Consider the following 13,952-nt stretch of genomic DNA (forward strand, 5'->3'; position numbering starts at 1 on the left):
AGAATTTTTTTGTCATCTATATCTACCATACTGGTTTTCCTTTCACCTATACTCTCAAAAGCCTATTTATATAGTCTCAAAATCATCCTATAATGTATCTTAGGAACAGGTTTAATGTTCTTCTCTGCTTCATTAGATAAATTACATAGTTTTGGAAAATATTTAACTACATTAGGAAATATAAACTTTTTTTAAAATTTTGTTTTCAGAGGGTAGAATGCCATTTTAAAGTCAATTATGCAAAGGTGTAACAACTTGTCCACAATATGAAGCTTCTGAGCTGTGGACCATAGAAGTGACAGCAGAAATTCATCTCTGATTCATCACTGAATTGTTTGATACACCAAGTATCCAGCTTCAATCAAAATAAAGAAGTTAGCTTCATAAAATGCAGGTAAGACAGTTAATTTACTGAATTCTTTTTGTCCTTTGAGAGTAAGAAGAGAAACTGAAAAATTCAGTCATGTTAAAGTTGAAAAAGATCTGGTTCTGCCATTTCATTTGCTGTAAAGGTAGGTGGTCGTTTTGCTTGTTTAAGTAGGTGTGATTTCTCATTACAATAAATGCTTGTAATGGGATCAAAAGTATCAGACAGTTGGCAACTTTGTCTTGTACCTTGTCCACTCTTGTCTCCAGGATTTCAGTGAATTCAGGCCAGGGGATGATCCAGTCACAGGGGTTTCAGTGGCCTGGCCATGTTCAAATGAAGCTGGCAGTTCTGATGCTCAGCTGTCTCTACCTTCTGTCCCCATTATCTGGCTTTGGGAAATTATTATGATTGTGTAACTATCAAAAACCATAATTTTTATAAGTGTTTTTCCATCTACATTAAGCAGTGAAAAGACAAGCAAGAGAAATTTTGACAGAGGAAATTTTACTCCTTATCAGTTTCTTCTTATTTTTCCTGAGCCTGGCCTAGGTTGAGGGACAGGCCAGGATATTTGGCATATCCTCAAGAACTTCCTTTGCTCAGATATTTACCAACTTTCTGCAATTAAACAAAGTTCTTGCTTTTTCAAGCAGTTTAAACTGCACAGATAGAGCAGCCAGGAGGAATTTAAATCCCAAAGTAGACTAAAGGGAAGGGTGTCTGCAGTTTATTGAGTGGGTCTGCATAGACTGTGAGGGATGAAATGACCAGTACAGTGAAATAGATCACTTGGAAATATCCAAATAAGGCTTTCTGACAAGATTCTGTTGTAATAGATTATTAAGGGAAGAGCTGCAGAAAGAAGGGTTTATCTCCTTTTTCTACTTCCTGGAGGAAGGTGAAAGGAGGGGAGAGAAGATCTAAAGCCAAATACTATAACTTTATTGACTTAATTGAAATTGCTGCCAAAATCACCTGATGGAAGTAAGACTTGAATCTGTCTCAAAGTAACGGTTTCACTTCCATTGCATTAAAAATATAATAGGAAGTCATGACTTTTTTCTTTTTTCAGCGAGTTTATAAAGGAAAGCAGCTCTTTAGCTGCTTACACAGTGATTTAGATATCTTTGCCATTGCACTGGGTCTCCTCAGATATTTGGCATGTTTAATGACTTTTTCAGACATTTCATTTCCTTTGTAAGTGCCAATTATCAATCTATGGTGATGAAGGATGGTTTAACGTGAACTGTCAAGGAAGTTTATAAAATTATCATGTCAACACTGTACTCTTCCAGCAGAGTTAGAGAGGGATTACAAGAAAATGATATTGTCATTTAATTAAACAGGGTGTACATTAATATTTCATTATTACTCCTTTCTTATTTTTCATCCTGACAAGTACTAGCTATCATTTTGTGGAGCCATCAGTTGTGCCTGGTGATGGACAAATCCTTAGATGGCCTGAAAACTTCAGGCATTATGTTGGAGGGGGGCCTGTGTGTGGTGGAATTCGTGATTTTTTTTCACCCTTCTCATGCTGCTCTAGTGTGATACCAAACAAGGTTTCAGCCACAGTTGACTGTGTAAATATTTCAGATGTGATTTCCTGTTCTTGCCTCTTCAGCCATCAATGGAAGGAGTTCCCATACCTTAAACTAACATTTTTTGAGGTGTAGTCTCAAACTCTCTGTATGTCCAGGGTTCCAGTGTTCCAATGTGGACAGGCTCAGATTAACTCACTGGTGCTAATCCAAATTTCCACCACTACAGAAAAATTCCTTTGAACCTAGCTTTATAATTCAGATCAAGAAAATGAATGTGTCTTTCCAGTAGTGTTTAAAGATCTTTGGCAATGTTAATTAATGAGCATTCGGTTTTCCCTCTAGTAAAAATAGAGCCCTAGACTCTCTAGGAAGATTTTTGACCTCTCTTGTGGCTACCCTCAATTACTCTTTTTTATTTTGAGATTTGTGTCAAAATAAATCCTGTTCCCTCTAGGATACTTAAAGGCTGGTGGAAGTTCCCTATGCGATGGTTCTGTTACCTTTCAAAAGCTAACTAAATAATCACTGTCCATGATTTTGCTTTTTTAAGTAATCTCAAGCCTGCAAGTGCCTTACTTAAATTTAGAGCTTAGCAGATTTTGTCTCTGTCAAATTCTGGTCATTGTGAAAATGGTTTTTTTGCAATGTGTCTCTCGGTTTCATTGAGGAGGTGTAGATATCCTCCTAACTCTCTCAAAAGGAGTTGTAAAATTCTCCTGTGGTAAAAACAAACAGTCCAGAATGGCCACAGTGGTGAAAACTAGAAAGCTGTTCAAATACAGTCAGTGACAGCCCCTTCTTTAAGACCTTTTAAACTAACAATCAGTCAATACAGAAGTGTACACAGCTCAAGGAGGGTTTGAGGTGATTCAGAATAAACCAGCATGGCAAAGATGGGAAGTGACTCATGAAAATGTTGTCAAGCATTGGAACAGCCTGCCTGGAGAATTGGTGGAGTCACCATCCCTGGAGGGATTTAAAAGATGTGTAGATGTGGCAATTGGGATGTGGATTAGTGGTGGACTTGGCAGTGCTGGGTTAAATGTTGGACTTGATGGTCTTGGAGCTTTTTTCCAACCTGAATGATTCCACGTTGAGCATTTATTTGCTGGAGCCTTGAAGGATTGAACACTGAGTCAAGCTTTGGCTCTGGGCAAGATACTGAAGCACACAGAGCTGTGAGTACTCTTAAAGTTTTCCTTTCTTAGGACATGCAGATTGCTTGGTTGGAGAATGTCCCTCCTTTCTTGAAAGAAAAGAAATTTGATTGGAGACTGTAAATGCTTGGCACCTCTATAAATTAGACCATGTACATCTCTTCAGTGCCAGAGAGGGGTGTACATACCAGCTCCCCTTATTTAAAAGGCCATTTACATTTGGAATAATTTGGCCTTCAGATTTTAATTAATTTTACTCTGGAGATTCTGTAATATTATGCAAGCAAGAAGAAAGTGATCTGTTCTTGCTACATACCTAATATATGTATCATTACAGGTACCTAGCAAAAATTAGTAGAAGTGATTAGAATCATAGGACAATTTGGGTTGGAAGGAACCTCAGGAGGTCAGCTAGTGCAACCTTCTGCTTCAAGCAGGGTCAGTTATCAAATTAATGTGCTTCCACATATTTTGTGGGGTTTATGGTTCCCAGCGGATCACAGGCTAATTCCAGCAAAGTGATAATCTCACCAAGTATCAGTCATTTCTTTAGAAACCCAGCTATTATCACTTTTATATGCTTTTAATTCATGGGTTAACTATGGGAGCTCAGTAATGTATAGTGACAATTCTGTAGTCCTTTAAAATGCTACACTTATTATTATACCACCTTCCAACTTTCCTCAAAGTTCTAACAAGTGCTAGAAATACTATTGTTATGATAAGTTATGGATCCCCAATGGAGGCATTTAATTTCATGGTATGTTAAAGGCTATAACAGCCTATTAAAACAGGGGTGGAAAATCTTGCTAAAAAAAAAATTAAATGCTTAGTGGCACTTCTCCAAGAGAGACATTTTTCAAAACCCAAATCTTACAGACAGGATTTTTCTGTAGTAATACATTCTTCAAGGGCTAACAGTGAGAATGGTGTGGCCATCCTTCTCAGCAAACACTGGCTACCATTTGTAATTCGAAAGAGCTATCAGTGGCAGCAGGAGAGAGACTAAGCTAATACTGAAGTATGCATATGATTTTCCTTTCATTATTCTTACTGAAATAGCCAAGGAATTAGGACAATTAACAATTCTGCACACGTGTGTGATTATAATATCAGTGCACAAACCTGTGAAAGCTTGCTCAGTGCTTAAATTTGTTCACATAAATAGTCCCCTTGGCTTAAAAGCAAGGATAAGGCCCCCGTGTTTGTGCTGGCCTTTTGGAAGTTTTCAAAATGCAGTTATCCCTGTGTGAACCTTGAACAGCACTTGTAGGCTTGACTGAGAATCTGAAAATGCGTCCCCATGCCAATAGAAGTGGCAGAGCACAGCTGCTTGCTTTTCAGCTCCAAAACCTTTGGGTTTTGTTTGCAGCTGTCTGTCATAAGTACTTGCTTTGGAGAATGTAAATAACCAAAGATTAAAGGTGATTTTTGTATAAGGGGGAATAAGTAAATAGATGAAACCTTTCCTAAACTCACTGCTCTGTTTAGTTGCCCGAGCCCCTGTTTCAGTGCCACTTGTAGCCAACCAGAACCTTTCCATTGGCTTTAGCAGAACCTGTGCTGATCCCTAGAACTGTAGCTCCAAGTGCAAATGAAGACTCCTACAGAACTCACAGAGCTGAAGGATTCAGGAATTTGGAGTAGGATTAAATATTAATTTCTGCCTGGTTGGTACCACCAGGGACTTAGTCACAAAAGGCATTAAAGAACAGGTTAAAATAAAAAAATAAACCCACAGCCTAAAGGTCACTGAAGTCCTTCACTCTCCCTTCCCCAGGAGTACAATTCCATTGTCCTTTATTACTAATATATCACAATATCACCGAATATGGCCTGAACATTTCACAGTCTGCAGCAACATACAATCCACAACTGAAAAATGTCAGATAAAATTACAAACTGATGAAGAGGGGAGCTGGAGAAAGCAGAGAGGTGAAATTCACGGCTGTCAATCACATGAAGTCATCACCTCAGTAGTTTTTTGACAACCCCATGATGTCTTGGGAGTACTACAGAAGGAAACAACAGTTAGCAGTGGTTTGGGGAGTTAAGGAGAGCTGTAGAGCAGATTCTTTCCAAGGTAGTTGCTTGGAAAGGTGTGAGGAAATTCAAAAGATGGGGGTGTGACAGCCAGCAGAAAATATTGACATAAAGTGAAAAGAAAATCTTTGGTCAGCATAATTCCATGGTAATAGTAAGGGCCTGGATTATGAGGGCAAGCAGCCTCAATTTGGAACAACTCAGAGAGCCAAAGTTTCAGTAGTTCAGGTGGGAAATAATTTGCTGCTTTATCATTGAAGGAGCTGTACGTACAGAGGGAATGTGGGGCTATGAATTGGAGACAGAATGATTTAGTACAGCAGGATTCTTTTGAGAATATAATGAGCTTCTGCCCCTAAATTAAAACTTTTCTTTAAAGATTTTGAATCCAAAAATAACTATCAGGGGAGTTTCACAGAAGCATTAATTACTTTCATTCCCAAATCTGACGGTGATCCAAATTCATGTTCCAACTACCTTCCTTTTTCCCTTATAAATTAAGGTTGCACAGCTAAGTTATTGACTTCAAGGACTGCAAAGGCAATTTTCTACATCATATCTCATTCCCAAGTTGAATGTTATACGTAGATTATGCACAAACAATGCTGAAAACCTTTATAGCAATATCCCTTGAGCCAGAAAACTCTTTGTCTACTAGACAGAATTTCCTAATGACAGTGTGAAAGCGTGTGACAGCCTACAGTGGGATTGTCTTTTCCCTAACCCTCCAGTGCTCTCTCCTTGGTCCATATTTGATACAAGTATTTTTCTCCTCTTTTATAAGCCCCCAAATACTATGATTTTGTGAGTGATATTTCTTTGTGGTCCTTAATTATCCTCTTTCTACTGGCTTTGAAAAGTGTATTTTGCTTAAAAATACAGAGAGATTCATCCAAGTCATAGAGGTGTCCTTCAGATGGATCTCCTGTTTCAGTTATTGCTAGCTTGGATTGGTTTTTTTGTTGGGTTGGGAAAATGTTGGTTACCTGTGGGGATTTTGTTCAAGTAACACTAGGAACTGATATTCCATAATTCAAGAGAGATTCTGCATCTGTCTTGCCCACGTGCTGTTTAACCCAGATACCGTTGGAAATAAGAGTGTTTTTCTCAGACCAAGATAACACCTGGGGACAACTGATGTTTCTTCCTCCTTGTGTAAGATTTAAAACTCCCATGCTTATCTGTGTCCTAAAATTTCAGTACAGAGGTCCGTCCACCTTCTACATGCTTCTTTAACATGCTTAATTCCTCTTTAAATACTACTCTCAGTTCAAGGGTAGGGACAAGGAAGCCACACAGAGCAACTATGAGATGCTAAGGGTGGGACCCAGGAATACAATCTTAATTTTTTTCTGTGTTTAAATAATGAAGGAGAATCTTCCTGCTTTTTTCTGACACTTCTGGACTGGTGTGATGGTTGCAGGACACCTGAGCACTACACTGAGGCCTCCACCTGAGCTGGCCATGTGCGTCCTCTGTCACTGAGTCTGCTTTAAAGCAGTATCTGAATGAAATATGCTGTATGAGCAACCTTTATCTTCCTTTTTTTTAAAATTTAATTGCATCTACTCCCTTTCTTTTGTTAGATTTTGGCACTGTACAAATATAATTGAAATATCACAGACCTAAAAGTCCTGTGAGCAGACAGCAGCAGTTTCTTGGCACAGCTCAGTTTCACGCAGCCCTGGCTGGGCTGTTTTTGCAGGCATAGGGCTGAGGAATAAATGTCTTTCTAGAAACTAAAGTTTGGATTTATCTGGACTTTGGGTGAGCACAGACATCAAAAGCAAGTGTTGTTGGCTGCTGTTTGTGATATGGGGGTTTTAAGCTGTTTCCCTGCAGCCACCAGCTCCTCCATCTACACAGTGAGAGAGGGTCCTTGGTTTTCTGCTTCCTCTGTGTCAGCAGCAGGGAACAGACTCTGGATGTTGTCATTCATCTGAATGATGCTGGAACAGAAGTCAAATTTAACAGATTCCACCACCCCCCCCCCTCAGACTGCTGGTGCTCTCTGAGAGCTGTATCCCTGTTTTCCTGTAAATACAGCAGTACAAGTGCTACTGGTGGCCTCCTGGCATAACACCATTCTCCCAAAAATGTATGCCTGAAAACACTGTGTTGAACAAAAATCCTCTCATTCTACACCAGTCACATTTTGAAACTTCCAAGGATATTTTGCAGTCCAGAAGCATTTAAATCCTACTTCAGTAACTAACTTCCATTGAAATAACTGGATCATGGATTAAGTGGAAAATGTGGCTTGTATTTTTAAGTAGATATTTTTTAGGTGATGCAATGAAGTTAAGGATGTAACAGGAAACATAACTTGTACCCTTTCTGCTTGGTTTTGTATTCACTCATTAAAACATTAAATACTTAAGCTTTAGGATAAATACACACATTTCTCTGTAATTTGGGCCCACTCTGAAAGGTCCCAGAAACACCTGAATGGTCTAACAGTTCAGCACAGTAAAGCCAAGAGATGCATTTGAGTCACTTGACCTGAGGCCATCAAAACAAATGGAACTAGAAGAACGGCATCCTCCTTGTTTCAATACAAATTTTTTCCCAGTGTTCTTGGTAAGGGAAGCTGCTAACAGCCTGTTTCCCAAATTGTGCATGAGCCTGAAAGCTCTTCTGGCCTTTAAAATCTGACTTTACTTGTATTTTAACCAACACATCAAACTTCCTGGCGTTTTCCTGCTTCGAAATGTATACATGGGATGGCAGAGCTGCAGTTTTGTACTGCAGTGTTGTACTTGTTTGGGAACCAATGAGAAGGGGAAATAACCTGGGATCTTTTGCAGGGAAGCAGGGAAAGACTTGTTTACCAGATCTCACATTTCTGGCAAACAGCTGGCTGTAGTTTTAATAATGAGCTGCCCATAATTGGAATGTATTTAATCCAAGTTAACACACATGCAGTAAACTTGCTAATTGGGAATTTCTTTTTATAAGCACATTACTCTTGTTTTTTCAAGTAGTGTTAACGTGCTGATACAGCAGAGAAAGTGCACCTCACTCCACAACTGCAGCGAGCAGGCCCCAGTGCATGGTAATTTTTGAAGAAAACATATGGTAAGAGTAATGGCTGAAGTCTGTAGACAGCTTGCCTAAATTACAGTGCATCCATTGAAACCAGGACACATGCTAAGCTGCTGAAAGCAAAGAGATGTCATTAAAAAATGATTCATATACCTTTGCTTTAATGAGTCCTCACACTTGAGGATTGCCAATTGCCTGATCAATAGCTTCACTGCAGTACAAGGCAAAATTCCTTCTACAAGTGAAATATTTCCATCACCGAAGTCTGGAACTTCAGCATATACACTTTTGCCTTGAAGGAATTTGAAAATAATAATTTATTTTTTTCTATTTCTGAAACCTGCCTATATTTGAATCTAGTAAATAAACAATCATGCACTGCCATATGGAGCAATTTCATAACAGCACATGGTGAGGCTCTAATGAGTTTTACCATACTGTGCCTGACAGGTGAATTTTCAGCTTTGATTACAGGAGGCCAAAAATAATTCATCCAGGCCAATAAAGTTTGATTTAGATAAGACTCGATTATTTTTGCTATCAGCCATTAAGAACTGTTCTATCCTCATTTTCATTTTCAGGCACATAGCCTGGCAACAAGCAATAATGGATATTTATTGGGCTATCAAATCCACAGAGACTTGTTTACTTATCCTAGTACTGCAATTGTCAATATTCTCTAGTCCACTGACTGCTATCTTTAAAAGATGTCATGTGTAGGAGTTGTTTTCAAGCTCAACTCTTAAACTTTAAAAAGGTACTTTGAAGTTATTATTAGCAGTGCAGTGCCTGGAGACCCCATTATGCCAGACAGGTACAAACAGAGCAAGAGACAGACCTGGCAGAGGAAATTTGGGGGCAGTTTTTGTGTCTTTTGAAGAGCTTGAGCATCTCCAGTGCACATGGGGGCTGCTCTGTGAGCTGAGGGCAGCCCAGGGCACATCCCACTGCTGCAGGATCCAGCAGGAAGCAGGATTGGTGCTGCTTTGCTCAGGGGGAACAGAGTTCAGCCTCCTGCAGCACAGCATATCTCAGAACAGACAAAAGCAACTCCCACAGAGGAAGGCTGAGAAACGTTGTGTTAAGCCCCTGTATAAGCTGCCAGCAGCTCAGATCTCACCCTCGCCTCCTGTAACTGAATAATGGCCCTGGACCCTTGTTACACCCCAGATCCTTAACTAAAGGGGTTAATCTTGGGGTTCCCTTACTCTGTTTTAGCACAGAGAAATCCCCACCAGATAGTCTCAAGAAGTGAAACATCACACAAAAGTTTACTGGCAAAAATATGGAAAATTAAGGAAATTCTGGTGATATGACCAAGGCAAAATCACACAGTTAATTTTATTGAAGCAAATAAATTTTGGTTTATTCCATTTTTCCACCACACGGATACATACATGTCAGCATACTGCTTCTGATACTCCAGTTGCTTTGGTTTTCCAGCAGCCCAGGGCATTGACTTACTCACAGAAGGAAATGCAAAAGGAGGTGTGTGTTGCCTGGACCTCCCACAGCTGCATGAATAAGTAACTGTGCTGAAGCTCTTGCCTTAAAATTTGTAAGAGTTTCTTCCTTGGTGGTTCCCAAAATAGCTTGATGTTCATGGAGGGTGGCAAGTCTCAAACTCCTCAAGTTTCACCTCAGTACTAGCTACTGGTTTTTAGATATGTCAGGTGATAAGGCACACTGGATGTCATCTTGATCTCTCAGAGGCCCCTTGGTCCCATTGCTTTATTCTGCACTATACTCCTCCTTCCCCTTATGTTCAACAGGTGAAAAATGAGCATTTATGCCTTCTCACAAAACCAGCAAATACACAGCCATGCCATTCCTGCGTAGCGTGTGACATTTCACGCAACGTTTTATCTCTGACCTTTCTTTTCTTACCCTTGGTTCAATTTCTTTCTGCCCTGGGCTTTGAGACAATGAAATTTAATTATGTCTCCTGTAAGGCCCTTTGGGGGGTTTAGCTCTTCATATGCATCTACACAAAAAAAAGGGACCTTAAGGTTTTTATTCAACAAGTGGCCTCTATCAAACTTCATTTCCTTTTTCTTCATGTTCCAGTAGAAATTTTAATTTTGTCTTAAGGGAGGGTTATGTAAGAATTCAGTATGAGTAAAAAATTATATCAAGTGAATTATTTATTTATTTATTACTTTTCAGGGAAGAATAATCTTGGGTTGCTGCTTATGGAACTCAGAAATCTCTGCCTAAAATTCAGATCACCTTTGAATCCTAAAGTGGAAATCTAACTTGCAAATACATTCCCAAAGACAGGGAGGTTCAGACAGGTCTTTTAGGCTCCCTATTTAGAAATGAAATAGAAGGGGCTTCCAATGGTTTCGAGAGTTGTGGGAATGACTTGGCTGCTCATTTGGAAGTATCACCAGTGGCTTACAAATAGTTCTTTGTGTTCATGAGCTGTGTTGCAGCCTGGTGTCCCACTTCAGGACTGAAAACTTAGAATGAGCAAGGAGCTATGAAATTAAAACAGCATATGACTGAGCGAATCTTAGGTAGTATCTCTGAGGTAATTAAGAATGGAGCAACACAGTGATCAAATCAAGGTTGCAATTAAAACTGAATCAACAGATCAATGGGTTCAAATGAACAAATCATCATATTAATATAGCAGGTAATCAGGTAGAATTAAGTGGTTGACACTGGTGGGAATTTCTATTTCTTAAATTGCAGGGAGAGATGAGAAGAACCTATTTTCTTTTAGTCTGAGATCTGATAGTAGTGATCACTGACCAGAGAAATAACCACATGCATGATCTTCCTGTCACTACGTTTAGTCCCTTCTTTACCAAATCTTTGGGAATGTCCATCCCAGAGATCTTCCCCATGCCATAAACTTAGAAATAAACTTAGACTCAGAAATTGTTAGAGGCATACAGACAGTGCAGTAACACAAGACTCATCTCCTTGGGTAAGAATAACAAGATCTTTTTACATTTTATTGTAATAAATTCTCTTCCTGGCTGATGTATCTTCCCCGACTCAAGTAGAATGTGGGCATTCTCTACAATTCTCCATAAATATTTTGCCATATAAGTTAATTTCAAGATTAACTCACGTTCTTTTCACTGATATTAAATAACTACAAGCACAGGTTATAAAGACAGAGGTATTTCATATGTGCCTGCTTAGTATGATAAAGTTGTTTTGCCTTTCCTGTGTTAAGAAGGATGGCCTTTTGCAAAGACTGTGAAATTATTATGGCAAAGAGATTGTTTTAAATTCAGCATGATCTGGGGAGTTGGGCTATGCTTCTCCAGTCAAAGTTGATGCCTACAAATCTTGCCATCTTAATTCAGAGACCAGATGCAACGCAGGTCAATTTAATTTCATTACTGTCAAAAGGTCTTCTGAAAAGATTATAATGTTTGCAAGCCACTGCCTGCTGCAAGGTGATGCCACAGGAGGAAAGTTCAGTGGGGACCACATGCTGGAGTGAAATTAATTAACCCTTGTCAGCAATGGAGAGTTAAAAACAGGCCCATAACTCCTTCGATCGCTCACCAAAGGCAAAGTAATAACCAGTTTAAATTTCTTACCCTGTTAAGAATCAAACTGTAAGAAGTTAAATAAGTAGTTTGTTTAAAATTGGTGGACATTGTAGCAAAAAAAGGAAAGACTGAAAAAGTAAGAGTAGGCATATTTTTATTTTCTCTTTTTATGGTAAGTGCTTACTAAGCTTAAGCTAACAGAAATGCAGCTGCAGCACTGGATTGCCCATGATATCTAATTTTCAAACAGACATAAATACTAGAGAACAACTTGTCATTTTAAAAGGGTAAACAGAAAAATCATATAAATTAAGTGACATTTAAGAAGTTCAGGGTTTATATCATAACCACCAGGGAAATCAGACCTAAGGAAGAAATGTTTCTTTAGAGCATTGATGTAATCAGACTTGGGAAAGAGATTTTTTTCCCCCTAAATGATTGTCCAAATAATTTAGAAGCATAATTTTGGACTCAGATTGTCACAAAGGATTAACTGTTACTTTTTAATTATGGACCCTGCACTTGGAATTCATTTTTAAGTTGATTGAAAATTAGTTCACTAAAGCGGTAAAAGGCTAAATGCAATCAAGTGCCTGTAAGAAGTAAAAAGCCCCACTGAGGCCCTGGTTTATTGAAAACAGAAGAAATAATGGCACAGAAGCAAAGATTTGGGGTCCTTCCCTAAGTGTTTGTAAGGCCAGCAGAGCCTGCGCTGGGAGAGAGCACTTTGATCACCTGCTGAGGTCCATCCAGCACATTTGCTATAAGGCTCAGTCTGTCAAATATTAATGGATATCTTTGCAAAAAAAGACTGCCTCGCTCTGGAAAGGACCTTGAGGTGATGAGTTAAGAACCATGGTGTTGTCTGTGACTAACTGGGAAATATATTGAATTGTTCAAGGATGCTCAAGGCCAGGCTCTTCTTAGGCTGGTTGGGCTGGGACTTGACGAGAGAAAAGGGAGTTTTGCACTGAGCCTTTGAAAGGATGAGAGTAGCATGAGAGTCTACCCTGCAGTCATTTGGGTGCTAATTGCACCCTTGGTGAAAGGCAGCCTGAGAGGGGCATGGCCCTGTCCCCACGTGAGCTGGGGAATATCCTGGGGTGCAGCCAGGCTGCTGCTCTCACCGGGGCCAGGTCAGGCCTGAGGACCCCTCGGGTCCCTGCTTAAAACATGCACCTGTCCTAAGGAATGACAACAAAACAGAGCTCTTGCTGTGGCTGCTTTGGCAGCGATGAGAGTAGCATGAGAGTCTACCCTGCAGTCATTTGGGTGCTAATTGCACCCTTGGTGAAAGGCAGCCTGAGAGGGGCATGGCCCTGTCCCCACGTGAGCTGGGGAATATCCTGGGGTGCAGCCAGGCTGCTGCTCTCACCGGGGCCAGGTCAGGCCTGAGGACCCCTCGGGTCCCTGCTTAAAACATGCACCTGTCCTAAGGAATGACAACAAAACAGAGCTCTGGCTGTGGCTGCTTAGGCATCCTTGTGGCCAGTGGCCAGTGAGGGAGCAGCCAGGCACCCTCCAGCACAGCTCACTCCTGCAGCAGCTGCTCTCACACGGTACAAGTGCTGCTTCCTTCTCAGTCTGCACTCGGATGCTGCTGTATCAATGAGCAGATGATGAGAAGAGCAAGCAAGGGGAAAGGTCACCTCCCACACTGTCACAGCACATCAAACAGCCAGCTGATATTTCCAACCCACACGTGCAGGAATTCGCCGCGCTTATCTCTGAACAGAGCTCCGTGCAGCAGGCAGGGCCCATCCTCGCTGCACCATTTATCATGTTAGGAAATGACCTTTGGAGGATAGAGCTCCCAAACACCACAGCTGCTGGCCACAACTTTTCAGTCTGTGCAGCCACGAGCCAGCTGTAGTGCAGGGCTGTGTCAGCTTGCTCAGCCCAAACAGGACCAGGGCTCAACCTCGATCCAGCACATGACCCATCCTTTGCTGCATTATCCAATTAGTCAGAGTCATTAATTCATCTCTTTAAGGTCTTGTTCTAACAGGAGACAGTCTTATTGCCAAGATAATCCCTAACATTTTACAAACATAGCGTTATAGACAGTTCTGATGAAAGGCAACCTCAAGGGGGTTGGCTAATCCTCCCCTATCCTAGGGCAGGATCAGCAAGACATTTAAGCTTTTCATGAAAGATATTTATCTAACCCATCTTTAAAGAGAACCTATAATTCTGGGGAGAGGGCTGGGTTATAAAACCTTTCCTTTATTCTGTCTTTCTGTACAGCTTCTTTTTTGTTTTGGTTGTTTTGTGGGGG

At 40.4% G+C, this 13,952-nt stretch overlaps 1 long non-coding RNA gene across 1 annotated transcript in view; it reads left to right on the forward strand.

The window, feature by feature from the left end:
• The first annotated feature begins 212 nt into the window (after positions 1–212).
• Positions 213–13,952, forward strand: part of LOC108446742 — a 97,562-nt gene continuing 83,822 nt past the window's right edge. Inside the window, exon 1 of the long non-coding RNA XR_001862037.1 lies at positions 213–394. This is a non-coding gene — a long non-coding RNA (uncharacterized LOC108446742). The remainder of the gene's footprint in view (positions 395–13,952) is intronic.

The sequence above is a fragment of the Corvus brachyrhynchos genome, unplaced genomic scaffold, assembly GCF_000691975.1.
Source record: "Corvus brachyrhynchos isolate BGI_N302 unplaced genomic scaffold, ASM69197v1 scaffold5, whole genome shotgun sequence".
Taxonomy (NCBI): domain Eukaryota; kingdom Metazoa; phylum Chordata; class Aves; order Passeriformes; family Corvidae; genus Corvus; species Corvus brachyrhynchos.